Source organism: Papio anubis, chromosome 3 (assembly GCF_008728515.1).
Source record: "Papio anubis isolate 15944 chromosome 3, Panubis1.0, whole genome shotgun sequence".
NCBI classification, from domain to species: Eukaryota; Metazoa; Chordata; class Mammalia; order Primates; family Cercopithecidae; genus Papio; species Papio anubis.
The window spans coordinates 20,616,244-20,639,926 of record NC_044978.1 but is presented as its reverse complement, the minus strand read 5'-3'; the positions used below and the strand labels follow the sequence as shown (position 1 = coordinate 20,639,926).

General features: G+C 40.9%; 1 protein-coding gene across 3 annotated transcripts in view; it reads right to left on the bottom strand.

Moving 5' to 3' along the window:
* The window catches only part of CBR4 (carbonyl reductase 4), a 125,173-nt gene that overhangs the window by 77,557 nt on the left and 23,933 nt on the right, over nt 1-23,683 (bottom strand). The window lies entirely within an intron of this gene.

Here is a 23,683-nt window from a genome sequence, read left to right as displayed (position 1 = left end):
ACTTCATAAATTACTCTAGTCAGATGTTCTTTAAAAAGGTGGGTAACTGTTGAAAGCAGAGTTACTTACTCATTCAGAGAAGATAACAGAACACAGATGTCTTATGCCACAGACAATGGATTGACAATTAGAGCACCTGAGCTCCCAAGAACATTAGCAAATTCAGAAACTCCTGTATAAACTTTTTTTTTTTTTTTTTGGGGATGGAGTCTCACTCTTGTCGCCCAGCCTGGAGTACAAAGGTGTGATCTCAGCTCACTGCAACCTCCGCGTACTGGGTTCAAGCAATTCTCCTATGTCAGCCTCCCAAATAGCTGGGATTACAGGTGCCCACCACCATGCCTGGCTATTTTTGTATTTTTAGTAGAGACAGGGTTTCACCATGTTGGCCAGGCTAGTCTCAAACTCCTTACCTCTGGTGATCTGCCCGCCTTAGCCTCCCAAAGTGGTGGGAGGCCTAAGTCACCGCGCCTGATCTCCTGTATAAACTATTAATAGCTACTGTACCATCAGCCACAGAATAGGTTGCAGAGGGATGCTCCAAGACCAAAGAAACAAAACGCGCCGATGGGAGTATAATTACTGTGCCTCCATGCACAGTAAAGATTAGCTGGTTGTTTGTTTTTTTTTTTTTAACGTCATGCCCAAGAACAGTTGGGGAACATCCAAACCCAATCACAGTGAATGGCAGTACTCCCAGGATGGAATGACTAAAATGCAATTGGCAGGAAATACAGTTCATCAGTAGTATAGTAACCTATCAAGCTTAATGCATAAATGGGATCCAGCACATGGGAAAGTTTGCTCTGACCAGCATGATCAAGCAAGTAGGTATATTTCTGTGGAAATGGCATCTGAGCCATCACAAACAGTACTCTGACAATTAATATCATTCAACTACATTCCCCTTGCTTGTGTTCCATGATTAGACAACTGTCTGGTTAAAATTTAGGCTGGTGTAGAAAACAAAGATCTGAGTATGCATATGTTCTCTCAAACTCTCTTTCCTTTAACCTCAGCTTTCTTGAGGCCAGTAAGTTTTGTCAAAATCAATTGATTTTCTTATGCATAATGCCAGACACACAGCAAGGCAAGGCAAATAAAAAATAAAGATGACCTTCAATTGAAGCACACAATCCAATGGAAACAAGTAAAGCCTAAAAACAACATATTTTTCTCCCCACAAGCCAATGTACTGTCTCTCTTTTGGTAAGCAGTGGTAAAAATGTCACAGAATAGCATGCAATACTCTTCATATCAAAGAAACCTAGCCACTGTTAACAACCACACAGAGGTCACTATCAAGAGAATGGGTATCAGCTGTAACTCCCCAAACTGAAGTTAAACATTAATATAAGAAATAACTCTAATCGAGGAGAGGACAAGGAAAACTTCTTGGATGACATGGTATTTGAAAGTAGCCTTGAAAAGTAAGATTTCAATAAGCAAGAAAAACTCTGTCAGGAAAGAAGCGTCTCCAAGGCTGAGGAAACATTGATTTAGTAAGTCAACAAATATTTATTGTGCACATATGTGTAGATCACTGTGTTCAGCACTTTGAGTTACCATGAACCAGACTCTAAGGCTTATATTTCATCGGTCAGCATTCAGTCACATGGCCACACTTAGCTTTAAGGCAGTTTGGGACATGTTTTTTGTTTTTGTTTTTGGTATCCATGTATGAAACTAAAAATTTGCAGATTACATGATCATATATTTAGAAAACCCCATCATCTCCGCCCCAAATCTCCTTAAGCTGACTTCAGCAACTTCAGCAAAGTCTCAGAATACAACATCAATGTGCAAAAATCACAAGCATTCCTATATACCAATAATAGACAAACAGAGAGCCAAATCATGAGTGAACGCCCATTCACAATTATTACAAAGGGAATAAAATACCTAGGAATACAACTTACAAGGGCTTGAAGGACCTCTTCAAGGAGAACTACAAATCACTGCTCAACAAAATAAAAGAGGACACAAACAAATGGAAGAACATTCCATGCTCATGGATAGGAAGAATCAATATTGTGAAAATGCTCATGGATAGGAAGAATCAATATTGTGAAAATGGCCATACTGCCCAAGGTAATTTATAGATTTAATGCTATTCCCATCAAGCTACCACTGACTTTATTCACAGAATTAGAAAAAAACTACTTTAAACTTCATATGGAACCAAAAAAGAGCTCGCATAGCCAAGACAATCCTAAGCAAAAAGAACAAAGCTGGAGGCATCACACTGCCTGACTTCAAACTATACTACAAGACTACAGTAACCAAAACAGCATGGTACTGGTACCAAAAGATATATAGACCAATGGAACAGAACAGAGTCCTCAGAAATAACACCACACATCTACAACCATCTGATCTTTGACAAACCTGACAAAAACAAGCAATGGGGAAAGGATTCCCTATTTAATAAATGGTGCTGGGAAAACTGGCTAGCCACATGTAGAAGGCTGAAACTGGATCCTTTCCTTACACTGTATACAAAAATTAACTCAAGATGGATAAAAGACTTAAATGTAAAACCTAACACCATAAAAACCCTAGAAGAAAACCTAGGCAATACCATTCAGGACATAGGCATGGGCAAAGGCTTCATGACCAGAACACCAAAGCAATGGCAACAAAAGCCAAAATAGACAAATGGGATGTAATTAAAGAGCTTCTGCACAGCAAAAGAAACTATCATAAGAGTGAACAGGCAACCTACAGAATGGGAGAAAATCTTTGCACTCTACCCATCAGACAAAGAGCTAATATCCAGAATCTTGTAACTTAAACAAATTTACAAGAAAAAAAAACCATATCAGAAAGTAGGCAAAGGATATGAACAGACACTTCCCAAAAGAAAACATTTATGCAACCAACAGACATATGAAAAAATGTTCATCATCGCTGGTCATCAGAGAAATGCAAATCAAAACCACAATGAGATACCATCTCACGCCAGTTAGAATGGCGATCATTAAAAAGTCAGGAAACGTGGTTCATGCCTGTAATCCTAGCACTTTGGGAGGCCGAGGCGGGCGGATCACGAGGTCAGGAGACAGAAACCATCCTGGCTAACACGGTGAAACTGTCTCTACTAAAGATACAAAATATATATATATGCATATATATATACCAATATATAGACAGAGAGCCATCTGTCACCACGCCCGGCATATATATATATATATATATATATATATATATGATCTTTGACAAACCTGACAAAAACAAGCAATGGGGAAAGGATTCTCTACTTAATAAACGGTGCTGGGAAAACTGGCTAGCCACATGTAGAAAGCTGAAACTGGATCCTTTCCTTACACTGTATACAAAAATTAATTTCCTTACACTGTACACACATATATATATATGCCGGGCGTAGTGACAGATGCCTGTAGTCCCAGCTACTCGGGAGGCTGAGGCTGGAGAATGGCGTGAACCCGGGAGGCGGAGCTTGCAGTGAGCCGAGCTCGCACCACTGCGCTCCATCCTGGGCAACAGAGAGAGACTCTGTCTCAAAAAAAAAAAAAAAAAAAGTCAGGAAACAACAGATGCTGGAGAGGATGTAGAAAAATAAGAACTCTTTCACACTGTTGATGGGAGTGTCAATTACTTCAACCATTGTTGCAGACAATGTGGCGACTCCTCAAGGATCTAGAACCAGAAATTCCATTTGACCCAGCGATCCCATTACTGGGTATATACCCAGAGGATTATAAATCGTGCTACTATAGGGCTGGGCGCAGTGGCTCACGCCTGTAATCCCAGCACTTTGGGAGGCCAAGGCGGGCGGATCACGAGGTCAGGAGATTGAGACCATCCCGGCTAACACAGTGAAACCCCGTCTCTACTAAAAATACAAAAACTTAGCCGGGTGTGGTGATGGGCACCTGTAGTCCCAGCTACTCAGGAGGCTGAGGCAGGACAATGGCGTGAACCTGGGAGGTGGAGCTTTCAGTGAGCCGAGATCACGCCACTGCACTCCAGCCTGGGCGATGGAACCAAACTCCATCTGAAAAAAAAAGAAAAAAAAAATCATGCGACTATAAAGACACAAGCACATATATGTTTACTGCAGCACTACTCACAGTAGCAAAGACTTGGAGCCAACCCAAATGTCCATCAATGATAGAGTGGATTAAGAAAATGTGGCACATATACACCATGGAATACTATGCAGTCATAAAAAGGATGAGGATGAGTTCATGTCCTTTGCAGGGACATGGATGAAGCTGGAAACCATCATTCTAAGCAAACTACCACAAGGACAGCAAACCAAACACGGCATGTTCTCACTCATAGGTGGGAGTTGCACAATGAGAACACATGGACACAGGGCGGGGAATATTACACATCAGGGCCTGTTGCGGGGTGGGGGCTGGGGAAGGGATAGCATTAGGAGAAATACCTAATGTAAATGACAAGTTGATGGGTGCAGCAAACCAACACGGCACATGTATACCCTATGTAACAAACCTTTATGTGCCCTAGAACTTAAAGTATAATTTTTAAAAAATAGGAGTTCTATTATTATGAAGGAAAGGGATCTTGGAAAACAACCAGCAGTCTCTGCTACTTAGGAAATAGGTCACTGAAAACAAAAATAAGCCAAAAGAAATTTGTAGGATGGTGGTGAAGGAAAGTCCCACTTTAAAAATTGTGCAGCACACAAAAAACCATTCAGTCCATACTAGAGCAGGTGGATGGACAGTGGGCGAGAAGGGGTACTAAAAAGTACATCTCAAATAAACAAAAACTGATAGACCATAGTATTGAGAGAAATTCTAGAGTTCTGTTGAGTTTGAAGACAGAATAATAATATATATAGACACATTTCAAACTACACCAATATAAAACAAAGCAATTATTAATCCCAGAAAATCTCCAAAAATGAGTATGGGAGGAAACATGATTATAGGACACTCTATGCCTCAACTGTTGTGTTAGCTCATCTCCAAAGATGGCCCTCAACACTACCTGATCTTTATACTGTCTTCTTCTAACCACCTCACTCTCTCACTTTCCATAATGACAAATTCAAACATCCTCTACTCTCCTCAAACACCAGCGCCTTTCCTTTGCCACACCAAAAGCCAGCAAGTAATTTCTCAGAGAAAATAAAAGTCACCATTTGAGGTTGGTAATCGTGAATTCAGCATAAAACCAATCTGCCCTTTTTTATGACTTTCTAATATAGCTCTTATATTTTCTACAGGAAAAAAAATCAAAAGTTTACCAAGTAAATTTATGATTTTACCAAACAAGTGCGATAAAAATGCAAGGGAGAAAAGGATTGTAGGGCATTGCCAAAGTGTGTTACTGACTAACATGATGTCATCAGTAGAGTGGATCATGATGTTTCACTGAACATCTAGGCAATCAAGGTCCCTTTGGACTATACTGTGACAGAGGGCAGAAGAGTTGACACAGTCCTAGAGCATGACCATAAATGTGTACTTTTGTCAATTCCAAGTGAATGTGAACTCCTTCTCATTCTCTTTCCTGACAGGCAGGAACTGAAAGAAGGCATTCGCCATGTCAACAGCTGCTTATGAAGTACCATAGGCTGTGTTCATCTCATTTAGTTAAGATACCATTTCTGGTACAGCAGCTGTGGCCAGGAAATTGCTTGATTAAATGTACTGTAATAGTTCGCCATCACCTAGCACATTCCATCAGTCCTTTGCAAGGACAGTCTGATTAATTAAGTAGGAATATGATAGGAATCACCACACTTCAACCATTAAGTCATTGAGACTGACATTAATCTCTGCCATTCTACCAGGATATAGTATTATTTTTGATTTACTATCTTGCACAGAAAGAGAAGGTTCAGTGGTTTCTATTTGCATTTTCCTACCATGATAATTCTCTCTCCATAAGTCAAAGAACCAGTGTGATGATTCTGCCTGTTATTAAATATGTCCATGCTGATTATGCATTCAGGAAGTTGGAAAATGACCACAGAGTATGTCTAGGGACACAGTAGACCCAACAGTAAACAGACTTGGGCCAGTACTCCATTCATTACCCCATCTCCATATGCTCCCATTAACATGGGAGCCACTATGGTGTTTTGGGTACCCAGGTAACAACGTTAGCTTGACTGTATTCCCAATAATCTTTGAAATATCTGGTTAGATTCCTTTCTCCAGTGTACTGTTACTTGGACAAGTAAGCACAGATTCCTTTGAGAAAGCCTGGACAGCTGCTCTGTGTACATTTGCTGTATTATTGCAGGGTTCTTCATCAGTTAATCAGTTAAAGGAGACCCTTTAACTGATTAGGTCTGGATCAGAGAACCTGTCCAAGTCTGGGAACTGAGCGAAAGACCATAACTTTTCATTGTGGTAAACAGAATGATCCCCCTAGAGATGCCTATTCCGTAATCCTTGGATCCTGTGAATGTTACATGACATGGCTCATGGGATTTTGCAAATATAACCAAGGTTATACACCTCAAAATATAGATTATCCTAGATAATCTGACTAGAACCAATATAATCACATGAACCCTTAAAAGCAAAGAAATTTTTTCTAGTTGGAATCAGAAAACAGCAGCAGAAGGAGGGAGTTTGACAGATTCAAAGCATGAGTGGGACTCAACCTGCCACTGCTGGCGGACTGAGCCTCCATGTTGCCCATGGAAACATGAGAAGGAATGTAGGCAGCCTCTAGAAGCAAAGACTGGCCACCAGTTGACAGCAACAAAAAAAAAAATGGACCTCTCATATTTAAGAGATCCTGCTGATCCACATACTCTCCAACTTTGCAGCTGAAATTGTAGTCCACAGACCAGTGGAATCAGCATCACTTGGAAATCTGTTAGAAATACAGCATCTCAGGCCCCACTCCAAATCCTCTAAATCAAATGATGCATTTAAAAAAAGATCCATAGATAATTCCTGCTGAAGCTGGAGAAGCCCTGCCCTGTATCAATTGATATTATCAGACTTATTAATTTTTGCCATTCAAATGTCAACTGAAATCTCATGTGGTCTTGATTTGCATATCTAGTGTGAACACAGGTTCAACATATGTTGGCTCTGTGTTTCCTCTTCTGTGAAATGCCTGTTTTTTATCTTTTGCCCATTTTCCTATCAGGTTATTCTTAATGATTTATTGTGCATTATATATTCTTGATACTGTTAGTTATCTATATTGCATAACACATTTATCTGTTTGTAATCGGTCTTTGCCATCTTTAAGGGATTTTTTTGATAAATATGACTTAATTTTAATATAGTCAATTTGACCAAACTTTTCTTTTTTATGTTTAAGAACTCCTGCCACACCCCAGAATCAGAAAAATATTCACTTTCATATGTTCTACTAAACATCTTATTTTGATATTTAAGTCCTTTTTTCCATCTGGAATTTATCTTTGTGTATCATGTGAAGAACCAATTTCAATTTCTTCCCTACTTGATTTGTGCTTTACGTCCTCATCAATTCACAAAAGAAAACTTTTTTGAGTAAGCTATTTTTTTTTTCAAATTATTATTTCAAGTTTTTAAGGAACAGGTGTTATCTGGTTACATAGATAAGTTCTTTAGGTGTGATTTGAGATTTTGATGTACCCATCACCTAAGCAGTGTACACTGCACCCAGTGTGTAGTCTTTTGTCCCTCATCCCCCTCCCACTCTTCCCTGCAAGTCCCCAGAGTCCATTATGTCATTCTTAATGCCTTTGCATCCTCATAGCTTAGCCCCCACTCATAAGTGAGAACATACGATGTTCGGTTTTCCATTCCCGAGTTACTTCACTTAGAATAACTGTCTCCAACTTTATCCAAGTTGCTGTGAATGTTGTTATTTCATTCCTTTATATGGCTGAGTAGTATTCCATTTTATATATATATATCTCTTTCACATTTTCTTTCTCTACTCATTGGTTGATGGGCATTTAGGTTGGTTCCATATTTTTGCAATTATGAATTGTGCTGCTATAAACATGCATGTGCATGTATCTTTTTCATATAATGACTTCTTTTCCTCTGCATAGATACTCAGTAGTGGGACTGCTGGATCAAATGGTAGTTCTACTTTTAGTTCTTTAAAGAATCTCCATACTGTTTTCCATAGTGGTTGTACTAGTTTACATTCCCACAAGAAGTGTAAAACTGTTGCCTTTTTACCGTGTCTACACCAACATCTATTATTTTTTTATTTTTTAATTATGGCCATTCTTGTAGGAATAAGGTGGTATCACACTGTGGTTTTGATTTACATTTCCCTGATTAGTGATGTTGAGCATTTTTTCATATGTTTATTGACCATTTGTATATCCTTTCTATTTTTTATCTTTCTTGAGACAGGGTCTCACTCTGTCACCCAGGCTGGAGTGCAGTGGTGCAATCATGGCTCACTGCAACCTCTGCCTCCCGGGTTCAAGCAATCCTCCCACCTCAGCCTCCTGAGTAGCTGGGATTACAGGCACACACCACCACACGCAGTAATTTTTTTTTTTTTTTTTTTGTATTTTTAGTAGAGATGTGGTTTCACCATGTTGGCCAGGCTGGTCTTGAACTCCTGACCTCAAGCAATCCACCTGCCTTGGCCTCCCAAAGTGCTGGGATTAGAGGCACGGGCCACTGCACCTGGCTCATTTGTATATCTTCTTGTGAGAATTGTCTACTCACATCCTCAGCCCACTTTATGATAGGATTATTTGTTTCTTCTTGCTGATTTGAGTTCTTTGTAGATTCTAAATATTAGTCCTTTGTCAGATGGATAGTTTCTGAATATTTTCTCCCCCTTTGTCAGTTGTTTATGCTGCTGATTATTTCTTTTGCTGTGCAGAAGCTTTTTAGTTTAATTAAGTCCCATCTATTTATCTTTGTTTTTGTTGCATTTGTTTTTCGGTTCTTGGTCATGAACTCTTTAGGCCAAGGTCTACATGAGTTTTTCTGATGTTATCTTCTAGAACTTTTATGGTTTCGGGTCTTAGATTTAAGTCTTTGATTCATCTTGAATTGATTTTTGTATAAGGTGAGAGATGAGAACCCAGTTTCATTCTTCCACATGTGGCTTGCCAATTATCTCAGCACTATTTGTTGAATAGGGTGTGCTTTCCCCCACTTTATGGTTTCATTTGCTTTGTCAAAGATCAGTTGGCAGTAAGTATCTGGCTTTACTTCTGGGTTCTCTATTCTGTTCCATTGGACTACCTGCCTATATTTATACCAGTACCATGCTATTTTGGTAAGTATAGCCTGTAGTATAGTTTGAAGTCGGGTAATGTGATGCCTTCAGATTTGTTCTTTTTGCTTAATCTTGTTTTGACTATGCAGGCTCTTTTTCGGTTGCACATGAATTTTACGATTGTTTTTTCTTGTTCTGGGAAGAATGGTGATGATATTATGGTGGGAATTGCACTGAACTTACAGATTGCTTTTGGCAGCATGATCATTTTCACAATATTGATTCTACTCAGCCATGAGTATGGGATGTGTTTCCATTCGTTTGTGTCATCTGTGATTTCTTTCAGCAGTGTTTTGTAGTTTTCCTTGTAGAGATCTTTTACCTCTTTGGTTAGGTATATTCCTAAATATTTTATTTTCTTTGAAGCTGTTGTAAAAGGGGTTGAGTTCTTAATTTGATTCTCAGCTTGATCGCTGTTGGTGTATAGCAGTGATATTTATTTGTATACACTGATTTTGTATCCTGAAACTTTACTGAGTTCATTATCAGATCTAGAAGCTTTCTGAATGAGTCTTTAGGGTTTTCTAGGTATACGATCATATCATCAGCAAACAGTGACAGTTTGACTTCCTCTTTACCAATTTGGATGCCTTTTCTTTCTCTTGTCTGATTGCTCTGGCTAGGACTTCTAGTAGTGTTGAATAGAAGTAGTGAAAGTGGGCATCCTTGTCTTGTTCCAGTTCTTAGAGGAAATACTTTAAATGTTTCCCTGTTCCGTATAATGTTGGCTGTGGGTTTGTCATAGATGGCTTTTATTACCTTAAGCTATGTTCCTTCTTTACCGATTTTGCTGAGGGTTTTACTCATAAAAAGCTGTTGGATTTTGTCAAATGCTTGTTCTGCAACCATTGGGATAATCATTATTTTTGCTTTTACTTCTGTTTATGTGGTGTATTTCATCTATTGGCTTGTGTATGTTAAACCAACTCTGCATCCCCATCATGAAATATACTTGATCATGGTTCATTATCTTTAATATGTTGTTGAATTCAGTTAGCTAGTATTTTGTTGTGGAGTTTTGCATCTATGTTCATCGGGGATATTGGTATGTAGATTGTTGTTGTTGTTGTTGTTGTTGTTATGTTCCTTCCTGGTTTTAGTATAAGGATAGTACTGGCTTCATAGAATGATTTAGGGAGGATTCTCTCTTTATCTTTCGGAATAGTTTCAGCAGGACTGGTACCAATTCTTTTCGTTTTGTTTCTTTATTCTTTTTCTTATTCTTTTGAGATAGAGTTTCGCTCTTGTAGCCGAGGATGGAAAGCAATGGTGTGAACATAGCTCATTGCAACCTCCACCTCCTGGATTCAAGCAATTCTCCTGCCTCAGCCTCCCGAGTAGCTGGGATTACAGGCACCTGCCACCACACCCAGCTAATTTTTGTATGTTTAGTAGAGATGGGGTTTCACCATGTTGGCCAGGTTGGTCTCAAACTTCTGACCTCAGGTGATCCATCTGTCTTGGCCTCCCAAAGTGCTGGGATTACAGGCATGAGCCACCACACCCAGCCCCAATTCTTCTTTGAATGTCTGACCAAATTCAGTTCTGAATCCATCTCGTCCTAGCCTTTCATTGTTGGCAATTTTTTAATTACTCTTTTAATCTTGCTACCTTTTTTTTTTTTTTTTTTTTTTTTTTTTTTTTTTTTTGAGGCGGAGTCTCTTTCTGTCGCCCAGGCTAGAGTGCAGTGGCCGGATCTCAGCTCACTGCAAGTTCCGCCTCCTGGGTTCACGCCATTCTCCGGCCTCAGCCTCCCGAGTAGCTGGGACTACAGGCGCCCGCCACCTCGCCCGGCTACTTTTTTGTATTTCTTAGTAGAGACGGGGTTTCACCGCGTTAGCCAGGATGGTCTCGATCTCCTGACCTCGTGATCCACCCGTCTCGGCCTCCCAAAGTGCTGGGATTACAGGCTTGAGCCACCGCGCCCGGCCTACTTGTTATTGGTCTGCTCAGAATTTCTATTTCTTCCTGGTTTAATCTAGGAGGGTTGTATATTTCCAGGAATGTGTCCATCTCCTCTAGGTTTTCTAGTTTGTGCCCATAAAGGTACTCATAGTAGTCTTTTTTTTTTTTTTTTTTTTTTTTTTTTTTTTTTGTCTGTTTGTTTTTTCCTGGCTGGAGTGCGGTGGCCGGATCTCAGCTCACTGCAAGCTCTGCCTCCCGGGTTCACGCCATTCTCCTGCCTCAGCCTCCCGAGTAGCTGGGACTACAGGCGCCCGCCACTTCGCCCGGCTAGTTTTTTGTATTTTTTAGTAGAGACAGGGTTTCACCTTGTTAGCCAGGATGGTCTCGATCTCCTGACCTCGTGATCCGCTCGTCTCGGCCTCCCAAAGTGCTGGGATTACAGGCTTGAGCCACCGCGCCCGGCCCATAGTAGTCTTGAATCATCTTTATCCATTCGGATTATTCCGTATCTTTTAAGTGGACCATTTACACCATCTATAGTCAACGTTAGTAATGAGATGTGAGGTACTATTCTATTCATCATGCTAGTTGTTGCCTGAATACCTTGGGGTTTTTTTTCATTGTGTTATTGTTTTATAGATCCTGTGAGATTTATGCTTTAAGGAGGTTCTATTTTTGTGTATTTCAAGATTTTGTTTCAAGATTTAGGACTCCTTGTAATGCTAGCTTAGTAGTGTCGAATTCTCTCAGCATTTCTTTGTCTGAAACAGACTTTATCTCTCCTTCATTTATGAAGCTTAGTTTCACTAGATACAAAATTTTCTTGGCTGATAATTATTTTGTTTAAGGAGGCTAAAGATAGGACCCCAATTGCTTCTTGCTTGCAGGGTTTCTGCTGAGAAAACTGCTGGAAATCTGATACGTTTTCCTTTATAGATTACCCGATGCTTTTGCTTCATAGCTCTTAAGATTCTTTCCTTCATCTTGACTTTCGATAACCTGATGACCATGTGCCTAGGTGATGACCTTTTTGCGATGAATTTCCCAGGTGTTCTTTGAGCTTCTTGTATTTAGATGTCTAGATCTCTGGCAAGACCAGGGAAGTTTTCCTTGATTGTTCCCTCAAGTAAGTTTTCCAAACTTTTAGATTTCTCTTATTCCTCAGAACACCAACTATTCTTAGATTTGGTCGTTTAAATCATTCCCAAATTTTTGGAGGCTTTGTTCATTTTTTTATTCTCTTTTGTCTTTGTTGGATTGGGTTAATTCAAAAGCCTTGTCTTTGAGCTCTTATGTTTTCTTCTACTTGTGCAATTCTATTGCCGAAACTTTCCAGTGTATTTTTCATTTTGCTAAGTGTCTGTTTCATTTCTGGATTATGATTGTCTTTTCTTTATGACATCTATTTCTCTGGAGACTGTTTCATCCATATCCTGTATTTTTTTTTTTTTCTTTAAGTTGGTTTTCACCTTTCTCTGGTGTCTCCTTGAGTAGCTTAAATAATCAACCTTTTGAATTCTTTTCCTGGCAATTCAGAGATTTATTTTTGGTTTGCATCCATTACTGGACAGCTAATGTGATCTCCTGGAGATGTTATTATAGAATCTTGTTTTATCATATTACCAGAGTTATGGTCCCTTCTCATTTGCGTAGATTGTTTCAGTGGAAAGATCTGGGACTCAACAGCTGCTGTTCAGGTTCTGTTCCATGGGTGATCCCTTGATGTGGTTCTCTCCCCCTTCCTCTAGGAATGGGGCTTCCTTAGAGCCAGACTGCAGTGATTGTTACTGCCCTTCTGGGTCTAGCCACCCTTCAGGGCTACCAGGCTCCAGGCTGGTACTGGGGAATATCTACAAAGAGTACTATGATGTGATCCATCTTCAGGTCTCCCAGCCATGGATACCAGCACCTGCTCCATTGGAGGTGACGGGAGTGAAGTGGACTCTGTGGGAGTCCTTGGTTGTAATTTAGTGCACTGGTTTTCTTGAATGTTGGCTATGTTCGCAGTGAAGTTGTCACATGGACAGACTCAGGACCTCGTTAGCTAGGGTGTGGCAGGTGGTAGAATTACCTGTTGTTTTCTCCTTCTCTGGAGCAGAGTTGTTCTGAGTTGCTGTAGTGGCTTGAGTTCATTGGCCTCTAGCCAAGAGGTGATGCTTTCAACACCATGCCAGCTGCAGTAGTAGGAGGAGATATAATCTTGCCTTACTTTGGCCAGGATGCGTACTCAGGTTTCTCGGGTAATGGGCAGGGCCACAGAGCTCCCTAGAGATTACATCTTTTGATTTTGGCTACCACAGTGGGGAGAGAAAAACCATCAGGTGGGGGCAGGGTTAGGTGGGTCTGAGCTCAGACTCTCCTTGGGCAGGGCCTGCTGTGGCCACTATGTAGTGGGGGAATGGTGGCTCCCAGGCCAATTAAGTTATGTTCCCAGGGGAATTATGGCTGCCTCTGCTGCATTATATAGGTTGCCAGGGAAGTGGGGGAAGGCTGACAGTGACAGGCCTCACACAACTCCCCCACAGTCAGCAAGACCAGTCTCACTCCCGCCATGCCTCCCTAACTGCACTAGGATTACACCCAGGCAGCCAGCAAGCAGGACTGAGATCTTGCCGCATGCTACAAGTCTGCCTGCTGAGAAAGCAAGCAGGGTTCTCAGGCCTTGCCTTCCCACCTGCCCACACGTTCAGCTGCAACTTCTGTGCTCATATATGCACTTCCCATTTGCCCCCACCCCAGATTCTACTCAGGAAAGTCCATGCTCAGTCAAAATTGTTACAAAGTTCAGCTAGGAGCTTCCTTCACCCTGCAGCCCTCCCCAGTTCTGCTGGCTGCCTTCCCTTCCCCAAGGACCTCTGTGAGATAAGGCCAGGAATAGCTTCCCTGGGCTCGAGCTGAGGACTGGGAGTGCCTACGGGGCTCTTCCTGCTGCTGCTTCTACTTTTATATTTCACTTGGCTCCTAAATCCATTTTGTCACACGCATCCATGCAAAGAAAGTCCACCAAACAGGCTTTGTGTGAGCAACAAGGCTGTTTATTTCACCTGAGTGCAGGCAGGCTGAGTCTGAAAAAGGAGTCAGCAAAGGGTGGTGGGATTATCATTAGTTCTTACAGGTTTGGGACAGGCGGTGGAGTTAGAAGTAATTTTTTTGTGGGCAGGGGGTGGATCTTACAAAGTACATTCTCAAGGGTGGGGAGAATATTACAAAGTACCTTCTTAAGGGCAGAGGGGAAATCTGGGCAAGAAATATATCATCTGTGTAGAAACCTTTGCAATTTCAGGCTCTGGAGACCTCCCCTGACCCCCTTCCCCTGCGGCCTCCAGGCTGACACAGAAAGCGTGTGGAATGTGCCACTCAGGCACAAATGGAGTGCCAAGGGTCTGGGAACCCTGAGCACTCCTGCACCAGCAGCTGTAGCTCTGCCAACAAAGGAGGCCAGGTTCCCACACATATCCCCAGGAGAGAGGCTGCATCCACAGTACTGAGAAGCAGACGAACTGCAAGCATTGCCCCAACTACACCTCCCTAGGCAAAGCCCACTGGCCTGGGATCCCAGTGCAGCCACCCGACCCCTGCCTGAGCTCTCAAGCTGGTAGCAGCTCTGCAATTCCCTGAAACAGAGCTCCCAGAAGTAAAAGGCAGGCCTGCCACTTTTGCTGCTGCACAGCCCCTACCCCAACTGCTATCAGAATCAGAAAGGAGCAAAGAGGTTAAGGACCATCTTGAGCCTCCAGCACACCATAGTTGCCTTGCGGAAAAATTGGCCAGACTATTTTCCACTCAGGTTCCTTCTCCTGTTACTCCTCCTTGGGCAGGGCCTTCCGACTTGCCCCCAACAAGCCCCCCTCCCTGCCCCCCACACCCCAAGCACAGCCACCCCACACCCACTGAGCTCTCAGCTGGTAGCAGCTCTGCACTTCCCTAGGATGGAACTCCCAGTGGAAGGAGGCAGGTCTACCATTTTTTGCCACTACTGCAGCCCCTGCCCCTACTGCCCTCTGGCTAAGAATGGAAGGAAGAGCTTAAGGACTATCACAGGCCCCCAGCACAGCACAGCTCCCTTATAGAAAAGCAACCAGACTGTTTTCCACACAGGTCCCTGTCCATGTTACTCCTCACTACACAGGGCCTCCTGGACTGGGCCCCCAGCACAGCCACCCAGCCCCTGCCTGATCAGTCAGTGGCAGCTCTGTGTTTGCCTGGTGAGGACATACCAGAGACACTCCTCTGCCATTGCAGCTTCAGCGGTACTGCCCTAGCTGCCCTTGGGCTGAAGAAGGAAAAAAGAGCCTGGTTGCTTCACTGGTACCTCTAGCACATCACAGCCACCACAGGGAGAGGAACCAGTCTCTCTTCCCTGTGAGCCCCCACCACCTACTCTTCACCTGGTAGGGCCTCTGGCTTTGGCCCCCAAAGCAGCTGCCCCACCCCCAGCTGAATATTCCCATTTGCAGTGGCTCTGCATTTCCCAGGGACAGAGCTCCCACAGGCAACAGACAGCCCCTCTGCCACTGCCACTGCAGTGGTACTGCCCTTGCCACCTACCCTCAGGCTGGGGAAGAAACAAAGATCCTGAGTGCCTTACTCTCACCTCCAGCATGCAGCAGCCGCCCTATGAAGAGGCCAGTCTGTCTTCCCTGTGAGCCCCCAATTCCCCTGCTCATCATCAGGCAGGGACCCCCTAGCTTGGGCCCGCAACACACTGGGATGATTATTCTGATTGACAACGGCTATGTATATCCCTGTGGTGTAACCGAAAGAGACAATGAAAAGCTCCCTACCACTGACACTGCCAAGGTCCCCCCACTCTGCTGCCCTCAAGACGGAGAGAGAACAAAAAGTCTGGCTTGCCCCAGGGCTGCAGTGCCAAGCCTGGGAATGACAAGCTGAGGTCTGCAGCACCCAAGTAGGAGAGGAGCCCACACCCTCCTCTCCCACTTGAGAGGGGGTTCGCTTGGAGCACTGAGAAGGCACATGACTGCAAATGGAAGGAGACGCAAAAAAAGGAGACGGAGGGCTGAGCAAGAACCTACCTACTGGCCAGTATGCTTAAACACATCACAGCCCTAACTCCAACACCAAAAATACTTCGCTAATCTACCTGCCTATGAAAACACAGACAAGAATTCAGCCACAAATAGGTCAGCTGTGGTGGCTCACGGCTGTAATCCCAGCACTTTGGGAGACAGAGGCGGGCAGATCACTCGAGGTCAGGAATTCAAGACCAGCCTGGCCACCATGGTGAAACCCTGTCTCTACCAAAAATGCAAAAATTAGCCAGGTGTGGTGGCACATGTCTGTAATCCCAGCTATTCAGGAGGCTGAGGCAGAAGAATCACTTGAACCTGGAAGGCAGAGGTTGTGGTGAGCTGAGATCATGCCACCGCACTCCAGCCGAAGCAACAGAGCAAGACTCTGTCTCAAAAAAAAAAAAAAAAAAAAAGGAAGAGAAAAAGAAAAAAGAATTCAACCACAAATAAAGACCCTGCACAGACCTGGACCTCTGAAAACATCCAGAAATGAAGGCAACTGACTATAGTCAAGTTACACCACAGTTAAAGGAACATTAGCACCCACACAGATGAGAAACAGCCAATGCAATAACTCTGGCAACTCTAAAAGCCAGAGTCTCCTTATTTACAAAGGACCACACTAGCTCCCCAGCATTGATTCTTAACCAGAAGGCAACAGCTGAAATGACAGACACATAATTCAGAATCTAGATGGCAATTAAGATTATCAAGATTTAGGAGACAACTGAAACTCATTCCAAGGAATCTAAGGAATCCAGTAGAACAATTCAAAAGATAAAAATATGAAAATAGCTCTTTTAAGAAAGAACTAGGCCAGTTGTGGTGGCTCACACCTGTAATCCCAGCACTTTGGGAGGCTGAGGTGGGTGGACTGCTTGAGGTCAGGAGTTCAAGACCAGCCTGGCCAACATGGTAAAACCCGGTCTGTACTAAAAATACAAAAATTAGCCAGGCTTAGTGGTGCATGCCTATAATCCCAGCTACTTGGGAGGTTGAGGCAGAAGAATTGCTTGAACCCAAGAGGCAGAGGTAGCAGTGAGCCAAGATCACGCCACTGCACTCCTAGGCAACAGAGTGAATGAGACTCAGTCTCAAAAAAAATAAAATAAAATAAATAACCAAACTGAGCTGATGGAGCTGAAAACCTCCCTATAAGAATTTCATAACAACTGAACAATGAGATCACTTGGACTCAGGAAGGGGAACATCACACACCGGGGCCTATCATGGGGAGGGGGGAGGGGGGAGGGATTGCATTGGGAGTTATACCTGATGTAAATGACGAGTTGATGGGTGCAGCACACCAACAAGGCACAAGTATACATATGTAACAAACCTGCACGTTATGCACATGTACCCTACAACTTACAGTATAATAATAATAAATAAATTTAAAAAAAAAAAAAAAAAAGAGTAGATTCGAGTGAATGAAGGCTGGATGAACAGTGATACTGTACCTAAACATAGGTTCTGTGCATTTTAAGAATAATTGCAGACATTCGAATACTGGCAAATCTTTGTTATATTTAAATAAAATTAATATGAATATCTATAATTTTAGCTTAAAAAAAAAAGAATTTCATAACAATCAGAAGTATTAATAGCAGAACAGATCAAGCTGAGGAAAGAATCTCAGACCTCAAAGAACAGTTTTTCAAATTAACTCAGTCAGATAATAAAAAGAATTTTTAAAAATGAACAAAACCTCCAAGAAATATGGAATTATGTAAAGATGCCAAATCTATGACTCATTAGCATCCCTGAAAGAGAGGGGCAGGTCACACACAAAGGAAACTCCATCAGGCTAACAACAGACCTTTCAGCAGAAACACCACAAGCCGGAAGAGATTTGGGGCTTATATTCAGCATCCTTAAAGAAAAGAAATTCCAACCAAGAATTTCATATGCAGCCAAACTAAGCTTCGTAAGTGAAGGAAAAATAAAATCCTTTTCAGACAAGCAAATGCTAAGGGCATTTGTTACCACCAGGTCTGCCTTACAAGAGGTCCATAAGAGAGTACTAAATTTGAAAATGAAAGACCATTACTGACCACCACAAAACGCACTCAAGTACACAGACTATTAACACTATAAAACAAATATACTAATACAATCAAGTCTACATAACAATCAGCTAAAAACATGATGACAGGATAAAACCCACATATATCAACATTAATCTTGAATGTAAACAGGTTAAATGCCCCTCTTAAAAGGCACAGCATGGCAAACTGGATAAAGAAGCAAGACCCAAGACTGTATGCTGTCTTCAAGAGACCATCTCACATGGAAGGACACTCACATGCTCAAAGTTAAGGGACAGAAGATCTATCAAGCAAATGGAAAACAAAAAGGGGCAGGGGTTGCTATTCTTATTTTAGATAAAACCAACTTTAAACCAACAATGATCAAAAAGAAAAAGAAAGGCATCACATAATGATAAAAAGGTTCAATTCAACAAGACTTAACTATCCTAAATATATATATACACACACTCAACACTGCAGCACCCAGATTCATAAAACAAGCTCATAGAGACTTACAAAGAGATGTAGATAACCACAAACTAATAGTAGGAGACTTCAACATCCCACCGGAAGTACTAGACAGATCACTGAGGCAGAACACTAACAAAGATATTCAGGATCTAAACTTGATACTTGACCAAATGAACCTGACATCTACAGAACACTCCATTCAAAAACAACAGAATATACATTCTTCTCATCCGCACAAGGAACATACTCTAAAACTGACTACACACTCGTTCATAAAGCAATTCTCAACAAATTCAAAACACCAAAATCATACCAACCACACTCTCATACCACAGCACAGTAAAAACAGGAATCAATACCGACAAGATCTCTCAAAATGTACAATTAAATGGACATTAAACAATCTACTCCTGAATGACTTTTGGGTAAACAATGAAATTAAGGCAGAATTCAAGAAATTATTTGAAACCAATTAAAACAAAGATGCAACATATGAAAATCTCTGGGGCACAGCTAAAGCAATGACAAAAGCAAAGTTTACAGTACTAAATGCCCACATCAAAAAGTTAGAAAGACCTCAAATTAACAACCTAACATCACACCTAGGGAACTTGAAAAACAAGAACCAACTCCAAAGCTAGCAGAAGAAAAGAACCAAAATCAGAGCTAAACTGAATGAAATAGATGAGAAAAGCCACTCAAGAGATTAACAAAACCAAAAGTTGGTTCATTGAAAGAATAAATAAGATTGATAGACTGCTAGCTAGACTAATTTTTTTAAAAAGGGAAAAGATTCAAAGAAACACAATCAGAAATGACAAACGGGACATTATCACCAACCCCAAAGAAATTTTTTTTAATCCTCAGAGACTATTACAAACACCCCTATGCACATAAACTGGAAAACCTAGAATAAATGGATAAATTCTTAAACATACTATCTTCCAAAATTGAACCAGGATGAAACTGACACCCTGAACAGACAAATAACAAACAGTGAGTAAATCAGTAATAAAAATCTTACCAGCTAGAAAAAGCCCTGGACAAGAAAGATTCACAGCTGAATTCTACCAGATGTAAAAATAACTGGTACCAATTCTACTGAAACTGTTCCAAAAAGTCAAGGAGGGACTCCTTCCTTACACATTCTATGAGGCCAGCATCCTTCTGATACCAAAACCTGGCAAAGACATAATGAAAAAAAGAAAACTTTAGGCCAGTGTCTCTGATGAACATAGATGCAAAAATCCTCAACAAAATACTGGCAACCCAAATCCAGCAGCACATGAAGAAGCTAATCCACCATGATCAAGTAGGCTTTATTCCTGGGATGCAAGGTTAATTCAACATACACAAATCAATAAATGTGATTATCACATGAACAGAACTAAAAACAAAAACCACGTAATCTTCACAAGAGACAGAGAAAAGGCTTTAGGTAAAATTCAACATCTCTTCATCTTAAAAACCCTCAACAAACTAGGCATTGAAGGTACATACCTCAAAATAATAAGCCATCTAAATAAACCCATAACCAATATCATACTGAACAGGCAAAAGCTGGAAGCATTCCCTTTGAGAACCGCAACAAGACAAGGATGCTCACTCTCACCACTCCTATTCAACATAATATTAGAAGTCCTAGCCAGAGCAATCAGGCAAGAGAAAGAAATAAAGTGCATTCAAATAGGAAGAGGGGAAGTAAAACGATCTCTCTTCACAGATGATGTAATGCTATTCTAGAAAATCCTATCGTCTATGCCCAAAGGCTCCTAGGTCTGATAAACATCTTCTGGAAAGTTTCAGGATACAAAATCAATGTACAAAAGTCGGTAGTATTTCTCTATACAAATAACATCCAAGCTGAGAGTCAAATAAAGAATGCAATTCCATTCACAACAGTCACAAAAATAAAACACTTAGCAAAACAACTAACCAGAGAGGTAAAACAACTCTACAATGAGAATTATAATACACTGCTGAAAGAAATCAGAAGCAACACAAACAAATGAAAAAAAAAAAAACTCCATGCTCATGGATAGGAAGAATCAATACTGTTAAAATGGCCATACTGCCCAAAGCAATTTACAGATTCAATGCTATTCCTATCAAACTACCAATGACATTTTTAACATAATTACAAAAATCATTCTAAAATTCATTTGGAACCAAAAAAGAGCCCAAAGAGTCATAGCAACAGCAATCCTAAGCAAAAAGAACAAAGCTGGAGGCATCACACCACTCAACTTCAAAATATACTAAAAGGCTACAGTAACTAAAACAGCATTGTACTGGCACAAAAACAGACACACAGACCAATGGAACAGGTTAGAGAACCCAAAAATAAAGCCGCACACTTAAAACTATCAAATCTTCAACAAAGTCAACAAAAAAAGGCAATGAGGAAAAGACTTCCTATTCAATAAATGGTGCTGGGATTACTGGCTAGACGTATGCAGAAAATTGAAACAGAACCCCTGCCTTTCACCATATACAAAAATCAACTCAGGATGCATTAAAGACTTAAATGTAAAACCTAAAGCTACAAAAACCCTAGAAGAAAACCTAAGAAATACCATCCTGGACATGGGCCCAGGTAAAAACTTGATGAAGATTCTAAAAGCAAATGCAATAAAAACAAAAACTGACAAGTGGAACATAATTAAAGAGTTTCTGCATAGCAAAAGAAACTATCAACAGAGCAAACAATCTACAAAATGGGAGAATATATTTGCAAACTATGCATCCAACAAAGGTCTAACAAGCAGGATCTATCAGGAACTCAAATCAACAAGCAAAAACCAACATTAAAAAATGGTCAAGGACATGAACAGACATTTCTCAAAAGAAGACATAAGTGCAGCCAACAAGCATATGAAAAAATGCTCAATATCACTAAACATTAGGGAAATACAAATCAAAATCACCATGAGATACCATCTCACACTACTCAGATTGGCTATTATTTAAAAAGCCAAAAAACAACAGATGCTGGTGGTTGTGGAAAAAAGAGAACATCTATACACTGCTGGTGGAATATAAATTAGTTCAGCCACTGTGGAAAACAGTCTGGAGATTTCTCAAAGAACTTAAAATGGAACTGCCATTTGACTCAGCAATCCCATTACTGCATATATTCCCAAAGGAATATAAATCATTCTACCATGAACACTCATGCCCTCATTGCAGCACTGTTCACAATAGCAAAGACATGGAACCAACCTAGATCCCCATCAACAGTGGACTGGATAAAGAAAATGTGGTACATATGCACCATGGAATACCACACAGCTAAAAAAAAAATTAGACCATGAGATCATGACGTTTGCAGCAACATGAATGGAGCTGGAGGCCATTATTCTAAGTATCCTAATACCACACGTGAAAACGTGGCATTTGGTTTTCTGTTCCTGCATTAATTCATTTAGAATAAGTCGGAGCTAAACACTGAGTATACACGGACACAAAAAAGGGAACAATACACACTGGGGCTTACTTGAAAGTGGAGGGTGGGAGGAGGGAGAAGATTGAAAAACTACCTATCAGGTATTATGCTGATGACCTGGGTGACAAAACTATCTGTACACCAAACCCCTGTGACATGTAATTTACCCATATAACAAACCTACACATGTACCCCTTAAATCTAAAATAAAAGTTGGAAAGGAAAAAATGAAAATATCCAAAAACAATATTTTGGGGGGAAAAAAACAATAAAAACAAAAAAAATGCAAATAAAAAACAATACAACAGCTATTTTCATTGCATTAGATATTGTAAGTAATCTAGAGATGATGTAAAGTATACTGGAGGATGTGCATAAGCTATATGCAAATACTACATTTTATGTAAGGGACTTGAGCATCTACAGATTTTGGTATCTTCAGAGGATCCTGGAACCAGTCCCCAAAGATACTGAGAGCCAACTGTAGTCTAACTTTAGTTCAACAATCCTTGCCTCAGAGAAGTCATTCCGGACCTTTTAGAATAGGTCAAATTCCCCTAATTACTTAACAGCAACAAGAGCTTCTCATTTTTGTAATGCCTATTTTGGTTGCAATTTTACATGTATGTGATTAAGTCTGCTTGACCCCACCATACCGTATTACTCTGTGAGCTCCAGAAACTTAAGAGTTTATTTTTTTGTTGTTTTTTTTCTCACCATTCTACCTCCTATGACAAGGAGTGTTACATATGTAGTATGAATAAATATTTTGTGAATGAATAAACAATCTGAATCCTTAAGAACTTTTCCTGGCCAGGCCATGGTGGCTCATGCCTGTAATCCAGCACTTTCGGAGGCCAAGGCAGGAGGACCACTTGAGGCCAGGAGTTCAAGACCAGCCTAGGCAACACAGTGAGACCTTGTCTCTACAAAAGTAAAATTAAAAAATTAGCCAGGCATGGTTTACTAAATGCTTTAATGCTTGCTTTCACTTTATAACTGAATTTGCAAAGCGAATCAACTATTTTCTCTTAGGCAGTATGCTTTCAGTTTGAGTAATTGTTAATACCAGCAATTTAATTAGAAACCTTTGGCCTAATAATCCAAATGGATTCCTAAATCCATGGCTTACTAAATATTTTACTAAATATTTTTTACTCACCATTCTACCTCCTATGACAAGGAGTGTTACATATGTAGTATGAATAAATAAATATTTTGTGAATGAATGAACAATCCGAATCCTTAAGAACTTTCCCTGGCCAGGCCATGGTGGCTCATGCCTGTAATCCAGCACTTACTAAAATATTTAGTAAGCATTCAATACCTGTTGTCTTAGCTACTTGGGAGGCGAAGGCAGGAAGATCATTGGAGCCCAGGAGCTGGAGACGGCAGTGAGCTGTGATCATGCCACTGTACTCCAGCTGGGGCAACACAGCAAAACCCTATCTCAAAATAAATCAATTTAATTAAATAAATTAAAAAGTGTCTTAAATGTATCTCCACATTTCCCTCACCCTATCACTTATTAAAATTTCCAGGGAGGGGGCTTCCGATGTATGTTTAAAATTTATTTTAAAAAATATTCT